Below are 17,397 nucleotides of genomic sequence, written 5' to 3' on the forward strand. Positions count from 1 at the left end.
CTTACAAAGAACAAGGGAGCAGCCACTGTCTCCCTTTTTGGCAGGAGAAGAAAATTAACCTGGATGTTCATGGAGACCAAGTTCCAACATAATGTTTCTGCCCGGGATCGAACCGGGGACCTTTCGCGTGTAAAGCAAATGTGATAACCACTATACTACAGAAACCGATGGCATGCTGCTTAACGCAATGGGCAACTGAATGGTGTCCTCTCTCTGCTCGTACTTGGAATGTGTTCTTTCAAGTCCAGCAAGAGATTCGGACAGTGGCTGCTCCCCCTTTTCTTTAAAAACTCTCAGGGTAGTGGCTTTGAGCCCCACGTTGGGCGAGTACCGTTTTAAACTTTTCTGCTGCTTCCACCGGTGAGCCCCAGCTCTGACACTTCCCCCACCCCCACCTCCGTCTCACCGCGCACGATGGGGCCGCGCCCGGGCTGAATATCTCCAATTAGGTTTCCGCCCCAGTCGCAGCATGAAATGGTCCTTATCAAAGTCACAAATGATACTCCATGTGACAACCACCATGATAAACTATCCCTCCTCATCCTTCTCAAATACAATATCTCACCGTGCTGTTATGCTGTTAGACGAGTTTCCTCTCTCTGCTCTTATTTGCAATGTGTTGCTTTTCCGATTGATAACACTTAGTATCATCGTATTATGTTAGTCCACAAGATGAGACCATTCGGCCCATCGTGCCTGTGCCGTGTCAAACACACGTATTCGTTCAAAATGCGTTCAGAGATGGATTGAGTGCTTTGTTATCAGAAAATTGCCTGAACCCCCACAGTCCACAGCTTTCCTCCTCGCTATCAACCACACGGCCTATTTTTGTGTCACCCGCACATTTCTTAATCATGTCCCCTAAGTTTCGGTCCAAATCGTTAATGTGGAGCACAAAAAGCAAAGGACCAAGTACCGAGCCCTGCGGCACCCCACTGGAAACAGCCTTCCAGCCACAAAAACACCCGTCGACCATGACACTTTCCTTCCTGCCACTGAGCTAATTTTGGATCCAATAAGCCACATTCCCTTGGATCCCATGGTCCTTTCCTTTTTTGACCAATCTGCCATGTGGGAACTTTTCAAAAGCCTTGCTAAAATCCATGTAGACGACATCAATTGCGCTACCCTCATCCATCCTTCTTATCACCTCCTCGAAAAATTCAATCAGGTTCGTCAGACACAACTTCCCCTTAACAAATCCATGCTGACTGTCCTTGATTAGTCCGTGCCTTTCGAAGTGACAGTTCATCCTGTCCCTCAGAATTGATTCCAATAATCTGAAATGGAGTCTTTCTCATGCTTGCTGCAATAACAGATAAGGTGGTGAAAAGCACGAAAACCCGCCTAGCTCAGTCGGTAGAGCATGAGACTCTTAATCTCAGGGTCGTGGTTTCGAGCCCCACGATGGGCGAGTATCATTTTAAACTTTTATGTTGCGTTCACTGGCCAACGGTGCAGAATTGATGCAGAATGAAATGTTAAATTTGTAGTCAGGATGGCCGAGCGGTCAAAGGCGCTGCGTTCAGGTCGCAGTCTCTTCTGGAGGCGTGGGTTCGAATCCCACTTCTGACAATGCTTATTTTTACGAAGACGTGAAAATATTTTATTTGTGGATTGGGCTGCAGCTGATTTTTCGACCAAGTTGATTTACTCCTCCCACAAAAGCAACTGGCTTTGTGATGGAAATGTGACTTGAGAAGTTTCAAACGGTGAAATGTTTGACATATTAATGATCTGGACAAAGAAATAGAACAGCAGTGGGAAACATTTAAAACAGTGATCAATAGAGTCCAGGAGAAATATATCCCACTAAAAAGCAAGAAAAAACCAGCCAGAAATGACACACCAGAGATGAATAAAGAAACAAGGGCAAAATTGAAACTGAAGAAAAAGGCCCAAACTAGACAATAAAGGAGAGAGGGGAATGTGAAAAGACTGGGAAAGAAGTCTAAAGAACTATTAGAAAGGCAAAAAGGAATATCAAAAAAAGCAAAGTATTCGAGACACATCAACAGCCAAAAAAAGTTTAGGATAGGAATAGGGTCACTAAGGGATACACACGACAAACTCACAGGCAATGACAGCGAAATGGCAGAAATATTAAATAATCACTTTGCTTCAGTATTTACCAGGGAGACTGGTATTTTGGGCGTGACAGTAGAAGAAGAGATCAAAAAGATATGTAAAGACATGTAAGATCCAAAGGGGGGAGATAATTGATAAAATAATCAATCTTAGAGAGGAAATTTCCTGTTAGGAGCCTAACCAGAATTTCAAACCGGTCAGCCACGCTAATTTCCATATTACTGTTCAGGAGCTTATTTCACAGGGACACGATTACTGCACTCCATTTAGGGAGGCTCAGTGAAAGGCGGAAATTGATCTATTAATAGAATCATAGAATAACATATCGCCATTCGGCCCATCGTGCCAGTGCCAGCTCTCTGAAAGAGCTGTCCAGTTCGTCCCACTCGCCTGCTGTTTCCACATAACACTGAAAATGTTTCCATCCAAGCGTTCATCCAATTCCCTTTTGAAAACTGTGAGTTAAGAAAAACAATATTGAAAGGGGTGCTGGGGTCTCTGCAGCGTCGATGCAGAGTGTGTGATGATTGAAGTTATCAAGATGGTTGCTTTACACATGGTATGTTGTGCAATCATCCTGAAATATCTTCAATATCCAATCCAAATTGAATCGCAAACCTGACGGACCAACACTGGAAAACAAGTCATGAGTGAACGCAAATCATCTGGGACCCGTTTTCAGCCTCACGGCACTTAAAAAAAGTGAAATAACTTTGCATTGAAAAGATTTGGAACTTGCATCTGTGCCTTTATCTGTTCCATTTCTTAAAGTTGCTGGCGTCTGATGATGTACACGCCTCTGCTCCCTCTATTGAACAAGAAAGGAGGTGTTTGACGTTGACGGGACCTGTTGGTTATGAGCTCATCCTTCACATTGAGTGGGTTCGCGTCCTTTCAACGGCGTCAAATTTAGCCCAGCGGTGAACTGCGCAGCAAGCAAGTTCATCACCGTCTCACCGCAGGCACTGACTGACATGTTTATTGTTATTTCTTTCAGACCGAAATAAATAGGAACCGTGATTTTAAATTTGCACGAAGTGATTTTTAGGTAGTCGCCTTTAAATGTTTCAAAGGCGACTCCGAATTTATGATAGTCCGGCCATTTCACCAGCCGTGTTGAAAACAAAACATGTCTCTAACTTTCGCGTCTTTTTTCGAAAGGCAAAAAACATATTTCCCGTGACCTCTGAAGGATGGACAAGTACATTTCAGAAAGCTGAAGCAAGTTCACCAGCCTTTTAATCCGAAGTCAGACCTTTGCGCCACGCACTCTGAAGACAGGATCCTGGATGTTGCATATATTGGTTGAATGGATGAGGCTTATCAAATCTCCGCCAGATCCCACCGGTAATGAGACAGCATTGCAAGCAGCCTTCACCCACAAAATCACGCTGGCATTCATCGCCTGCTCTCAGCGGACTGCATTAACAGGGCTGGGAGATATGGACTTTGTTCACATTCAATCAGCAATGTGATTCGTTCAGTATTCAATCATTTTTAATGGGGACAAGGTTTCAAAATATTTTCGCCCGGTTTCGAACCGGGGACTTTTCGCGTGTTCGGCGAACGTGATAACCACTACACTACGGAAACCTGACACTGCTAACCTCGTGTTAGGGATATAACCCCTCAGCCAAACTAATTTCCGTATTATTGTCCAGGAGCTGATTTCACAGGGATACATTTACTGCGCTGTATTTCGGAAGGCTGCAGAGAAGGACAGGTGGCGATGGTCAGGCAGGGAATCCCAGAGCATCGCGCCCACACAAACATTTCACTGTTTTTTTTTGCATGTGCCTGATATCCGATGGCAGTGTAAATTATGGCGAATCAGGCATGCTCAGATGACATTGTTCTCAGAGTGTTTTCTTGCAGCCAAATCACACATCAGAAAACTTGAAATGAGATGAAGAGATCGGAGTCATTTAAAGTGCTCCCAGTTGCTGCAGATCAGGAATCAAAACTTGGCACCGGCTTCAGGGCGATCAGAATGAGGCAATGAATCCGAAAGTGGGACGAAAAAGGTGCAATTTTCGTCCCTGGGTGGGCTCGAACCACCAACCTTTCGGTTAACAGCCGAACGCGCTAACGATTGCGCCACAGAGACCGTCTGGACATTTTTTTTGCAAGATACACTAAAGCAGCGTGTCACCTACCCAAAGTTTCATTTTGCAGCCACAGAAATGCAATTGACCACTATCAGTGTTACTTTTCCAGAAATAAAGGATGGGACATTGTTTGTGGAAACATGGAAACGGTCTGGTCTCGCTCAAAGCATCGATATCACCGACAACCAGCTCTCCTGCAACCGGCGCGCCCACCGGTGCTTTGTCTGTTCGTTCGTTGCACTGTGGGAGATCCTTCGCCACACAGACTGCAGCGGTTTAAAAAGCCGGCTCACCACCACCTTCTCAAGGGCTTTTTGGGATGGGCAATAAATGCCGGCCTCGGCAGCGACGCCCACATCCCATGAACGAATAAAAAGAATATATTCTGAGCGTCCTGATGCTGATGTCATGTTTTGATCCCTGATCTGCAGTAACTGGGAGCTGAAATATTAATTGTACCGAATGCAAACACTCCCTGATATATTTAACACTCTTACATGCCTTCCCTGCTGGCCTCGTCGTTCGGCTTCGGTGTTTTCATCACGGCGGCCTGGGTTGGGAATATGCTGTTACAAAAAAGAATTGCCAATTTTGTCGAATCACAGCAAACTTACGGCACAAAAGCAAGCCATTCGGCCCATCCTGTCCGCACCGGCCGGAAATGAGCTACCCAGCCGAATGCCACTTTCCAGCACTCGGTCTTTAACCTTGTAGGTTACGCCACTTCAAGTGCATATCCAAGTATTTTTTTAAATGTCACGAGGGATTCTGCCTCGACCACCCAGTCAGGCAGTGAGTTCCAGACCCCTACCACCCTCTGGGTGAAAAAAATTCTCCTCAGCTCCCCATAAATCCTTCCACCAATCATTTAAAATCTATGCCTCCAAGTTATTAACCTCCCTGCTAAGGTAAATAGGTCCTTCGCCTCCACTCTGTCTGGGCCCTTCATAATTTTGTACACCTCAATTAAATCACCACTCAGCCTCCTCTGTTCCAAAGAAAACAACCCCTGACTATCCAATCTTTCCTCACAGCCAAAATTCTCCAGCCATGGCAACCTCCTCGTAAATCTTCTCTGTACCCTCTCTAGTGCAATCGCAGCTTTTTTGACCAGTCTGTCATTTGGGACCTTGTAAAAGCCTTGCTAAAATCCATGTAGACGACATCAAAGTACTCCAGGTGTGTTCTCACCAAAGCCCTATTTAATTGCAGCAAGACTTCCTTACTCTTATACTCCAATCTCCTTGCTAAAAGGCCAACATACCATTTTTCTTCCTAATTGATTGCTGTTCCTGCATGTTAACTTTCTGTGATTTGTTTACAAGTTCACCAAACTCCCTCTGAATACCGACATTTATTGGACTCTCACCTTTTAAAAAAATATTCTGCTTTTCTATTCTTCCTACCAAAGTGGACAATTTCACATTTTCCCACTTTATCCTCCAACTGCCACCTTCTTACCCAATCACTTAACCTGTCCACCTCCCTTTGCGTCCTCCTCACGGCTTACTTTCCAACCGACCTTTGTATCATCAGCAAACTTAGATACATTGCACTCGGTCCCCTCATCTCAGTCATTAATATAGATTGTAAACAGCAATTGCAACTTAAATTGTCCGCCCAGGATCGAAAGCAGGGCCGTTCGCGTGTAAAGCGAACTGGTAACCGCTGCTGACTTATACTGGGCAGAGGGGAACTGACCAGTCACCTCTCTCTGCTCTGATTGGGACATTTTTACTTCTCTTTAAACAACATCTCTCCTGTCCCACACTAAAATCATGGACCAGAATCATAGACTATTACAGCACAGAAGGAGGCCATTCGGCCGTGTTGCCGTGCCTACTCTTTGAAAGAGCTGTCCAATTTAGTCCAAAAAACCCAGCCTTTTCCCCGTAACCTTGCAAATCAGTTCTCTTCAAGTACCTGTCCAATTGCCTTTTGAAAGTTCCTATGAAAGCTGCTTCCACCACCCTTTCAGGGAGTGGCTACCAGATCGGAACAACCCTCTGTGTGAAAAAAAAAAATCACCTCATTTCCCCTCTAGTCCTAAAAGCTCACAATCCTTCTCCACGGATGCCTTTTTACAAACATTTCATTCATCAAAACCAAACAAGATACTCTGGAAAATGTCTTCATTTTCAAGTAATTAATGTTCCGAAGGAGCTCCCTAATTTCCCTCCCCTTTATGAATCAGATCATTCTCATCCGGATCTTTTTCCACATGAACCGGCCTCCCCTCCCAGGGGCTGAGTTCAGAATCTTCGAAGGATACAGCTCAGAAGCAGGCCATTCGGGCCATCGCGCCCGTGCCTTATCCAACAAACCATGTACCAGATTCTCCTGAATTCCAGGGTGTGGAACGAAAGCGAACAACAAAAGCCCTGACATTCGACCGTGGAGGTACAGGCAATTCTGTGACAAACCGGTTTGTCTTTTTCCCGGTTTTTCCCTGTCTATCTGACTGCGTTTATCTCTGTGCGTGTGGAGCTGCAGGCTGATTTTGAATTCATAAGTGTGTTTGTGTATGTTTCGTGCAACAAATAAATGAGTGAATCAGACACTTCTCTCCCTGACACTGGGGAACTAGTGAGGCAGAATTCAGAGCAGGGTTCTGTTTATTGTGAAAAAGGGAATGCAATATGAATTCCGGAATTATTCAGAATTCTACCAGCGCTAAAACCAAATGCGACCCCCGCCGTGATTTAAATACGCAGCTTTCTGATTTAGATTCAGACGCGCTAACGTTGCGCTACGAGGTCTGATGTTAGCGATCGGGTTATTTACCTTTATGAAAGTTTCTCATGCACCATTTCATTTATTTCAGATTTCCAAATCCCGCCCACTCCCACCGGGTATCAGGCAGCCTCAGAAGCAGCCTTCACCTGTCCGCGGCAGCATGACTGCAGCAAATCCAATGACACACACCCGGAACCCAGAATCATCACATCACAGGAAAGGAACTGCTCAAAATACATAACAGGAAGGGCAGCATCTGAAAAAACGCTGAGACTTTCGGTGTTTGGACTTTGTTCAGGACTGCTAACAGGACGGTGTGAAAATTTAAACTATGGATGTGTATAAATGGATGTCATGCTTCTTTATAAATTGAGTGTTTAAGTTATGTGTGCCATTTATAAATTTATTTTGATTATTTTTACAATATGATATATCTTGTTATAAATATATATGATTGCACCTGTGACAGTTATAAATACATTTGGGTGTAACTGCTTGGTGGTTAACATTATATCTCTGTGTATCTGTGTTATGTATTTGTGTGTAATGAAAAGTAAGACATAGAGAAATAAATCTCCAGAAAATACATTTACAATATATACCCCACAAAAAAGGAATAACTAAAAGATATATCTAAATAGATTTGTAAGCAGCAGTCATGAAATGCATTTACATCTTACAAATCAGAAATATATTTTCAATCTAACACGACTGCAGCCCAATATATTTATAACCATCTGTTGACAATGTATAAGTCGGGTTTATGGTTATCGAGTGGTTAGAATTCGGCGCTTTCAGCACTATGGCCCGGGTTTGATTCCCGGTCAGCGCATTTGTTTTTACAAAACAGTTCACTTAATCACGCAAAATTATACAAGTCTCTTAGATGATTCTTTCAATTACCATTAATAAACCCACAACTTTCTGGTTCACACTGAACGAAATGCTAACAAGTTTGCCGAGTAAATGTCGAAACGACGCGAACTTCTCTGACTTTCATCCCTTCTCATTTTACGCACTTTATTTTTGGAGTCTGCTTCAAAGTGTTCAGTGGTGATGAGACGAGGAATCTGGTGCAGCCGTTGTTGAATGTGAAAGGATTGCAGCCCAATTTACACGAGAGAAAGCTCGTGCCTGGAGGTTTGTGAGGAGCAAGTTCCAGCAAATTGTTTCTGTCCCGGGATTAAACCGGGAGTTTTTCGCGTGTGACGCCAACATGATAACCATTACACCACGAAAACACCTATTTAGTCCAGCCCAGGTCAGATGGAAGTGTTAAGGGAGAAAGTGAACTGCTGACTCCCACTTCTGGGGGATGTCCCAAAGCGCTTCATAGAGGTGTAATCAAAAACATGGAATCATGGAATCGCAGGAGTCCATTCGGCCCATCGTGCGTTGGCCAGCTCTTTAAAATAAATGGTGCAATTTTAAAGGGGGTGCAGGAACAGAGAGACCTGAGGGTATACGTACACAAATCTTTGAAGGTGGCAGGACAAGTTGAAGAGATTGTAAACGAAAACGTATTCGGAATCGTTGACTTTATTAATAGAGGCATAGAGTACAAAAGCAAGGAACTTATGCTGAACCTTTATAAATCACTGGTTAGGCCCCAGCTGGCCATCACACAATTCTGCCCACCACACTTTAGGAAGGATGTCAAGGCCTTGGAGAGGGTGCAGAGGTGATTTACTAGAATGGTGCCAGGGATGAGGGATTGCAGTGAGGTGGAGAGACTGGAGAAGCTGGGGTTGTTCTCCTTAGAGCAGAGACGGTTAAGGGGAGATTGAACAGAGGTGTTCAAAATCATGAACGGTTTTGATAGAATAAATCAGGAGAAACTATTTCCAGTGCCAGAAAGGATGGTAACCAGAGGACACAGATTTAAGGTAATTGGCAACAGAGGTGAGATGAGGAGAATGTTTTTACGCAGCGAGTTGACATGATCTGGAATGCACTGCCTGAAAGGGTGGTGGAAAAAGATTCAATAATAACATTCAAAGGGGAACTGGATAAATACTTGAAGGGGAAAATGTTGCAGGGCGATGGGAAAAGGGAAGGGGAGCGGGTCTAATTGGATAGCTCTTTCAAAGAGTTGGCACGGGCACGATGGGCCGAATGGCCTCCTTCTATGATGTTTCCATGCTGTGATTCTATGTTACGGAGCATTTTCTGATGTAGTGGATATTCGGGGCAGAGGACCAAGTGGGGATTGAGCTCGACGGCAAGTGTATACAGTTCGTTCAAAGGACTGAAGCCGATGGTTTCATTCTTCCCGTCGTTTAGCAGCAGGAAATTACTCGGCCATGCAGGCGACTTTTTTTGTCTTCATTCATGGGATGTGGGTGTTAATGGCAAGGTCAGCATTTATTGCCCATCTCGAATTGCTCTTGAGAAGGTGCTGGTGAGCCGCCTTCGTGAACTGCACCTTTCATTGACTGTGTCATTGACGTTTTCTGGATAGAGAGAAACTATTTCCTCTGGTTGGGGATTCTAGGACTCGGGGGCACAGTCCAAAAATTAGAGCCAGACCTTTCAGGAGTGAGATTAGAAAACACTTCTACACACAAAGGATGGTAGAAGTTGAGAGCTCTCTTCCGCAAAGGGCAATTGATGCTAGCTTAATTGTTAATTTTAAATCTGAGATAGACAGCTTTTTGGCAACCAAAGGTATTAAGGGATATGGGCCAAAGGCAGGGATATGGAGTTAGATCACAGATCAGCCATGATCTCATCAAATGGAGGAGCGGGCTCGAGGGGCTGAATGGCCGACTCCTGTTCCTATGGTACATTTCCCCAAGTGTCTGTTCTCTCCACAGTTGTTGAATGACCGCCTTGTGCTTCCAGCATACTTTCGTTTAAAGCTCGGTTCAGGGACGAGCCGGTGGGCGTCAAAACGTGCCGTGGATCGAGACCGGGTTGGTGATTGCGGGAAGAGCAAATCAACTGGGCCGAAAAATCAACTGCAGCTCAAGCGGCAAATAAAATAGCAGATGTCAGAAGTGGGATTGGAACCCACGCCTCCAAATGAGATTGCGATCTGAACGCAGCGCCTTAGTCCGCTCGGCCATCCTCACTGACAAATGATTCCCTCATTCGCCACCCTTTCCACATTGAGACCCCCCGCCAGGAGACAGTTTCACTCACTCCAGTGCTTGGTGAGATAAATGCTGCTGGAAAGGCTCGGTGAGCGGGATGCCACCTCCCCGGGTTTTCCTGAGCCTATTGCACTTTATTCCTATTGAAACACGGGAATATCCGCAATCAGGAGCTAAAAAGAATTAAAAGTTGAATCACAGAGAAAGGGAATTCCATGTTAAATCTGATAATACAACCATCAGAGTTCCCTGGTGGTCTCGTGGTTCGGATTTGGCGCTGTTACCTTCGTAGCCTCGGTGCGATTCCTGGTCAGGGAAGCAACTTTTGATCACTTGTTATATCAATCGCATGGAAGAGAAAAAAAAAGACAATCATTGTTTTAATCACCATTAATTAACCGATAAGGTTATTTTGCAGAATGAAAGGTCACTGAGGGAATTTGGAAAACTTTAATAATTTATTTTATGCGATGAACTTTTTATCCCTTCTCATTTTACACACTGTATTTTTAAGGGCTCGGTTTAAAATGTTCAATGCTCGTGAGACCACGAATTTGTGTTAAATTTAACAGGATCGGCTATTTCACAATGAGAAAATAAATTTGCCCCAACATAATGTTTCTACCCGGGATTGAACCAGGGACCTTTCGTGTGTAAAGCAAACGTGATAACCACTACACTACAGAAACCTCTGTTCAATCATCAGCCAGAAGTTCGAATGACTGCATTGATTCTCATTCATAACAATTCAATTGATCGAAGTTGCACAAGTCACAAAAGAAAAATGTTCATTTCAAAGTTATTAAACTCCCAAATGTGGCCTGCCTTGTTTGGACAGGGGATGACCCTGACGTCACAGCCTAAACAAAGCATATTCTCAACATTTCCATTGGGAACAGGAGGAGGCCATTCAGCCCCTTGAACCTGTTCCGCCCTTCAATGAGATCAGAGATGATCTGAACCTCAAATCCATTTTCCTGCCTTTGCTCCCTATCCCTCGATACCCTGACCCAACAAAAATCTATCGATCTCAGTCTTGAAAGCTTCAATTGGCCCCAGCATCCACAGGCTTTTGGGGGACAGAGTTCCCGACTTCTACTGCCCATTGTGTAAAAAAGTGCTTCCTGATTTCGAACCTGAATGGCATGGTTCTAATTTTAAGGTTATGTCCCCCTCGTTCTTGATTCCCCAGAGGAAATTGATTCTCTCTCTCTATTCTATCGAATCATTTAAAGATGTGAAACACCTCGCTCAGACTGCCCCTCAATCTTCTATACTCGGGGGAATACGAGCCGAGTCCATGCAGCCTGTCCTCATAATTTAACCTTTTCAGCCCCGGTAACATTCTGGTGAATCTGCTCTGCACCCCCTCCAAGGCCAATCTATCCTTCCTGAGGTGCAGTGTCCAAAACTGAACGCAGTTACTCCAGACGCAGTCTAACCAGAGCTTTATATAACTGGAACATAACTTCCACTTCTTTATATTCCAGCCCCTGAGATAAAGGCTCACACTCCGTTAGCCTTTTCAATTATTTTTGGACCCATCCGTTAGATTTTACTGATTTATGGAAATGAACCGTTAATTCTCTCTGCTTCTCCACAGTTCCTAGCTTCTTACCATTTGGAAAATACCCTGACCATAGGTCCAAAGTGGATTACCCCACATTGATCTCCATCTGCCATTGTTTTGCCCACTCACTTAATCGATCAATGTCCCTTTGCAACTTTCCAATCGCATTCCACACTACTCACTGTACCACCTGATTTAGTTTCATCAGCAAACTTGGATAGACGACTCTCTGTTCCTTCATCTAAGTCATTGATAAATATGGTGACAAGCTGAGAACCCCGTTACAGATCCCTGGGGGACACCACTCATCCCATGCTGCCCATTGGAGGATGTATCCATTATCCCTACTCGCTGTCTCCAATCTCCGAACCAATTCTCTACCCATGTCAATGCATTGCCTCAAGTTTCATGGACTTTCATTTTTGCCAACAGTCTCTTGTGTGGAACCTTAACAAATTCCTGTCGGAATTCTATGTAAATAATATCATAGGAACATAGGAACAGGAGTAGGCCATTCAGCCCCTCGTTCCTGCTCCGCCATTTAATATGATCATGGCTGATCTGTGATCTAACTCCATATACCCGCCTTTGGCCCATATCCCTTAATACCTTTGATTGCCAAAAAGCTATCTATCTCAGGTCTAAATTTAGCAATTGAGCTAGTATCAATTGCCATTTGTGGAAGAGAGTTCCAAACTTGCACCACCCTTTGTGTGTAGAAATGTTTTCCAATCACGCTCCTGAAAGGTCAGGTTCTAATTTTTAGACAAAATGGTGGCAAGTTCGCCGGACATCTTGGACAAAATGGCTGTAAGTACGGTGGCCATCTTGGACAAAATGGCTGTAAGTACGGTGGCCATCTTGGACAAAATGACGGCAAGTCCTTCACGGCTGTTCGACAGGAACAGAAGGAGGCCATTGAGCTCCTCAAGCCTCTTATATGGGAACTGAAGGCCATTCAGCCTCTGAAGGCTGTTACACAGGAAAAGGAGGAGGCCATTCAGCCCCTCAAGCCCGGTACATCGTTACTGGAGGCCGATCATCCCCTCAAGCCTGTTACATGGAATCAGGAGGAGGCCATTCAGCCCTTCGAGCATGTTATACAGGAACCTGAGGCCAATCAACCCCTCAAGCCTGTCAAATAGCAAAAGGAGGAGGTCATTCAGCCCCTCGAGCCTGTTATCTGATAACTGAAGGCCATTCTGCCCATCGAGCCGGTTATACAGGAACTAGACGCCAATCAACCCTTCAAGCCTCTAAGGTAGCAACAGGAGGCGGCCATTCAGCCCCTCGAGCAACTTACACCAGATCTGGTGGCCAATCAGCCCCTCAAGCCTGTAAAATAGGAACAAGAGGAGGCCACTCAGCCCCTCGAGCCTGTTATATGGGAACTGAAGGCAATTCAGCCCCTCGAGCCCGTTACACCACACCTGGAGGCCAATCAGCCCCTCAAGCCTGTTACATAGGAACAGCAGCAGGCCATTCAGCCCCTCGAGCGTGTTATACGGGAACTGAAGGCCATTCAGCACCGCGAGCCTATTACACTGGAATAGGATTCGGCCATTAAGCCCCTCGAGCTTGTTGCACTGGAACAGGAGGAGGCCATTCAGCCCTTCGAGACTGTTATAAAGGATCTGGATGCCATTCAGCCCCTCGCGCATGTTACATAGGAACAAGAGGAGTCCATTCAGCCCCTCGAGCATGTTAATGCAGGAACAAGATGAGTCCATTCAGCCACACGAGCCTGTTACACAGGAACAGGATTAGACAATTCAGCTCCTCAACCTGTTCCGCCATTCAATTCGATCATGGCTGATCTGTATCTTAACTCCATCTACCCGCCTTGTTTCCTGAATTATTAATACCCATGCCTAACAAAAATCTGCAATCTTCGTTTTGAAATTTCGTATTCACCCCAGTCCTCAACAGAATGAAGTGCTTCCTGACATCAACCCTGAACGGCCGAGCTCTAATTTTAAGTTTATTCCCCCTTGTTCTGGATTCCACACCAGAGGAAGTAGTTTCTCTCCATCTACCCTATCAACTCCTTTAATCATCTTAAACACCTCAATTAGATCACCCCTTAATCTTCTATATTCAGGGGAATAAAGCCTAGTCTATTCAACCTGTCCTCATAATATAACCCTTCTAGCCCGCCTATAATTCTGGTGAATCTGTGCTGCATTCCTTCCAAGGCCAATATATCCTTCCTGAGGTGCAGTGCCCAGAACTGAATGCAGTTCTCCAGATGGGCTCTAACCAGAGCTCTGTACAGCTGGAACATAACTTCCACCCCTTTATTTTCCAGCCCTCGAGAAATAAAGGCCAACATTCTATTAGCCTTTTTAATTATTTTTGTAACTGTCCACTAGCTTTTAATGATTTCTGTACTTGGACCCTAAATCTCTCTGCTCCTCCACAGTTCCGAGCTCCTCACCATTTAGAAAATTCTCTGATCTATCTTTCTTAGATCCGAAGTGGATGACCTCACATTTCCCCACATTGAACTCCATTTACCACAGTTTTACCCACTCACATAATCTCCCAATATCCTGGGAATGCTTGGTGATTTTGTTTGGTTGGAGAATGCTTGAAATCAGATTGTTATTTTTAAAAGATTCGAAATGATTTTTAACTTGTACAGTTTGAACAAGATCATTATTCCCCGATCAATAAAATGTCTGTGTTTTTCAGATAGCGGCGACAGTTCAGAGATCGTTGCCTTTTTGTCTACTTTAATGAAGTGAAATTTTGCTGATTTAAAATCAGCTGTATTTCTTAGCTTGAAAAAGCAGCTCCTCTGTTGGTGAGGCTTCATTCCCAATGTATCAGTGTTTCCGCTTATCCTGATATCAGTGCAACATTTGAAGGGTTCCAGCCCACTCGTTCGATCCAGTGCCGAATAGTGCTTGCTCTTCAGAGGGTGCCGCGGCTCCGGTTCGATTCCCGGTCAGAAAAGCAACTTTTGAACACTTGTTATATTAGTCGCATGAACTAATTGAAAGGCTGTGGCAAGAAAAAAAAACGATCATTGTTTTCATCACCATTAATTAACCGATAACGTTATTTTGCAGAAAGGCGACTGAGGGAAGTTTGAAATCATTTCTTTTGTGCGATGAACTTTTTATCCCTTCTCATTTTACACACTGTATTTTGAAGGGCTCGGTTGAAAATGTTCAGTGCTCGTGAGACCACGAATTTGTGTTAAATTTAACAGGACCGGCTCTTTCACAGATGAAAAAAACATCTCCCCCAACATAATGTTTCCACCCGGGATCGAACCGGGGACCTTTCGCGTGTGAGGCGAACGTGATAACCACTACACTACAGAAACCTTTGCTGTGGTGGTCAGCCAGAAATTAGAATGACGGCATTGATTCTCTTTCATAACTATTCAATTGATCGAAGTTGCACAAGTCACAAAAGAAAAATGTTCATTTCAAAGTTATTAAACTCCCAAATGTGGCCTTGTTTTGACAGGTGTGGGACCTGGCATCACAGCATCAATAAAGCATATTCTCAACATTTCCATTGGGATCAGGAGGAGGCCATTTCGCCCCTTGAACCTGTTCCACCCTTCAATTAGATCAGAGATCATCTGAACCGCAAATCCATTTACCCGTCTTTGCTCCCTATCTCTCGATACCCTCACCCAACAAAAATCTATCGATCTCAGTCTTGAAAGCTTCAATTGAACATCCACAGTCTTTTGGGGGACAGAGTTCCAGACTTCTACTGCCCATTGTGCAAAAAAGTGCTTCCTGATTTCCAACCTGAATGGCATGGTTCTAATTTTAAGGTTCTGTCCCCCTCGTTCTTGATTCCCCAGAGGAAATTGATTCTCTCTCTCTTTATTCTATCGACTCATTTAAACATGATAAACACCTCGCTCAGACCGCCCCTCAATCTTCGGTACTCGAGGGAATACGAGCCCAGTCCATGCAGCCTGTCCTCATAGTTTAACCTTTTTAACCGCGGTAACATTCTGGTGAATCTGCTCTGCACCCCCTCCAAGGCCAATCTATCCTTCCTGAGGTGCAGTGTCCAAAACTGAACGCAGTTACTCCAGACGCAGTCTAACCAGAGCTTTATATAACTGGAACATAACTTCCACTTCTTTATATTCCAGCCCCCTGAGATAAGGGCTAACACTCCGTTCGCCTTTTAAATTATTTTTGGACCCGTCCGTTAGCTTTTACTGATTTATGTAAATGAACCGTTAATTCTCTCTGCTTCTCCACAGTTCCGAGCTTCCTACCACTTGGAAAATACCCTGACCATAGGTCCAAAGTGGATTAGCCCACATTGAACTCCATCTGCCATAGTTTTGCCCACTCACTAAATTTATCAATGTCCCTTTGCAACTTTCCACTCGCATCCACACTACTCACTGTATCACCTAACTGAGTCTCATCAGCAAACTTGGATATACGACTCTCTGTTCCTTCATCTAAGTCATTGATAAATATGGTGACAAGCTGAGACCCCAGTTACAGATCCCTGGGAGACACCACTAGTCGCATCCTGCCAATTGGAGTATGTACCCATTATCCCCACTCTCTGACTACTATCTCCTAACCAATTCTCTACCCATGCCAATACTTTGCCTCAAGTTCCATGCGCTTTCATTTTTGCCAACAGTCTCTTGTGTGGAACCTTATCAAATGCCTGTCGGAATTCCATATACATAATATCATAGGAACATAGGAACAGGAGTAGGACGTTCAGCCCCTCGTTCCTGCTCCGCCATTTGATAAGATCATGGCTGATCTGTGATCTAACTCCATAAACCCGCCTTTGGCCCATATCCCTTAATACCTTTGATTGCCAAAAAGCTATCAATCTCACATCTAAATTTAGCAATTGAGCTGGTATCAATTGCCATTTGCGGAAGAGAGTTCCAAACTTCAACCACCCTTTGTGTGTAGAAATGTTTTCTAATCTCGCTCCTGAAAGGTTCGGCTCTAATTTTTAGACAAAATGGTGGCAAGTTCGCCCGACATCTTGGACAAAATGGCAGCAAGTCTGGCAATCATCTTGGACAAATTGGCCGCAAGTCCTTCACGGCTGTTCGACAGGAACAGAAGGAGGCCATTGAGCTCCTCAAGCCTTTAATATGGGAACTGAAGGCCATTCAGCCACTGAAGGCTGTTACACAGGAAAAGGAGGAGGCCATTCAGCCCCTCAAGCCCGTTACATCGTTACTGGAGGCCGATCATCCCCTCAAGCCTGTTACATAGAATCAGGAGGAGGCCATTCAGCCCTCTGAGCCTGTTATACAGGAACTTGAGGCCAATCAACCCCTCAAGCCTGTCAAATATCAAAAGGAGGAGGCCATTTAGCCTTTCCAGCCTGTTATCTGGGAACTGAAGGCCATTCAGCCCTTCGAGCCTGTTATATAGGAACTAGACGCCAATCAGCCCTTCAAGCCTGTAAGATAGCAACAGGAGGAGGCCATTCAGCCCCTCGAGCACCTTAGACTAGATCTGTTAGCCAATCAGCACCTCAAGCCTGTTACACAGGAACAGCAGCAGACCATTCAGCCCCTCGAGCGTGTTATACGGGAATTGAAGGCAATTCAGCCCCTCGAGCCCGAAACATCAGACCTGGAGGCCAATCAGCCTCTCAAGCCTGTTCGATAGGAACAGCAGCAGGCCATTCAGCCCCACGAGCGTGTTCCACGGGAACTGAAGGCCATTCAGCACCTCGAGCCGATTACACTGGAATAGGACTCGGCCATTAAGCCCCTCGAGCTCGTTGCACTTGAACAGAGGAAGCCATTCAGCCCTTCGAGACTGTT

General features: G+C 44.8%; 6 non-coding genes across 6 annotated transcripts; 2 read left to right on the top strand and 4 right to left on the bottom strand.

Annotated features, from left to right (window-relative positions):
* Positions 1-92: 92 nt before the first annotated feature.
* trnav-uac (transfer RNA valine (anticodon UAC)) lies at positions 93-165 on the bottom strand. The gene has a single exon. It is a non-coding gene; the product is annotated as a tRNA-Val (tRNA).
* Positions 166-1,341: 1,176 nt separating this feature from the next.
* trnak-cuu (transfer RNA lysine (anticodon CUU)) lies at positions 1,342-1,414 on the top strand. Its single transcript has one exon. It is a non-coding gene; the product is annotated as a tRNA-Lys (tRNA).
* Positions 1,415-1,492: 78 nt separating this feature from the next.
* trnal-cag (transfer RNA leucine (anticodon CAG)) lies at positions 1,493-1,575 on the top strand. The gene has a single exon. It is a non-coding gene; the product is annotated as a tRNA-Leu (tRNA).
* A 2,547-nt stretch (positions 1,576-4,122) lies between these two features.
* trnan-guu (transfer RNA asparagine (anticodon GUU)) lies at positions 4,123-4,195 on the bottom strand. The gene has a single exon. It is a non-coding gene; the product is annotated as a tRNA-Asn (tRNA).
* Positions 4,196-10,643: 6,448 nt separating this feature from the next.
* Positions 10,644-10,716, bottom strand: trnav-uac (transfer RNA valine (anticodon UAC)). The gene has a single exon. It is a non-coding gene; the product is annotated as a tRNA-Val (tRNA).
* A 4,142-nt stretch (positions 10,717-14,858) lies between these two features.
* Positions 14,859-14,931, bottom strand: trnav-cac (transfer RNA valine (anticodon CAC)). Its single transcript has one exon. It is a non-coding gene; the product is annotated as a tRNA-Val (tRNA).
* Between the last annotated feature and the right edge of the window lie 2,466 nt (positions 14,932-17,397).

The sequence above is a fragment of the Heptranchias perlo genome, unplaced genomic scaffold (assembly GCF_035084215.1).
Source record: "Heptranchias perlo isolate sHepPer1 unplaced genomic scaffold, sHepPer1.hap1 HAP1_SCAFFOLD_63, whole genome shotgun sequence".
NCBI lineage: Eukaryota > Metazoa > Chordata > Chondrichthyes > Hexanchiformes > Hexanchidae > Heptranchias > Heptranchias perlo.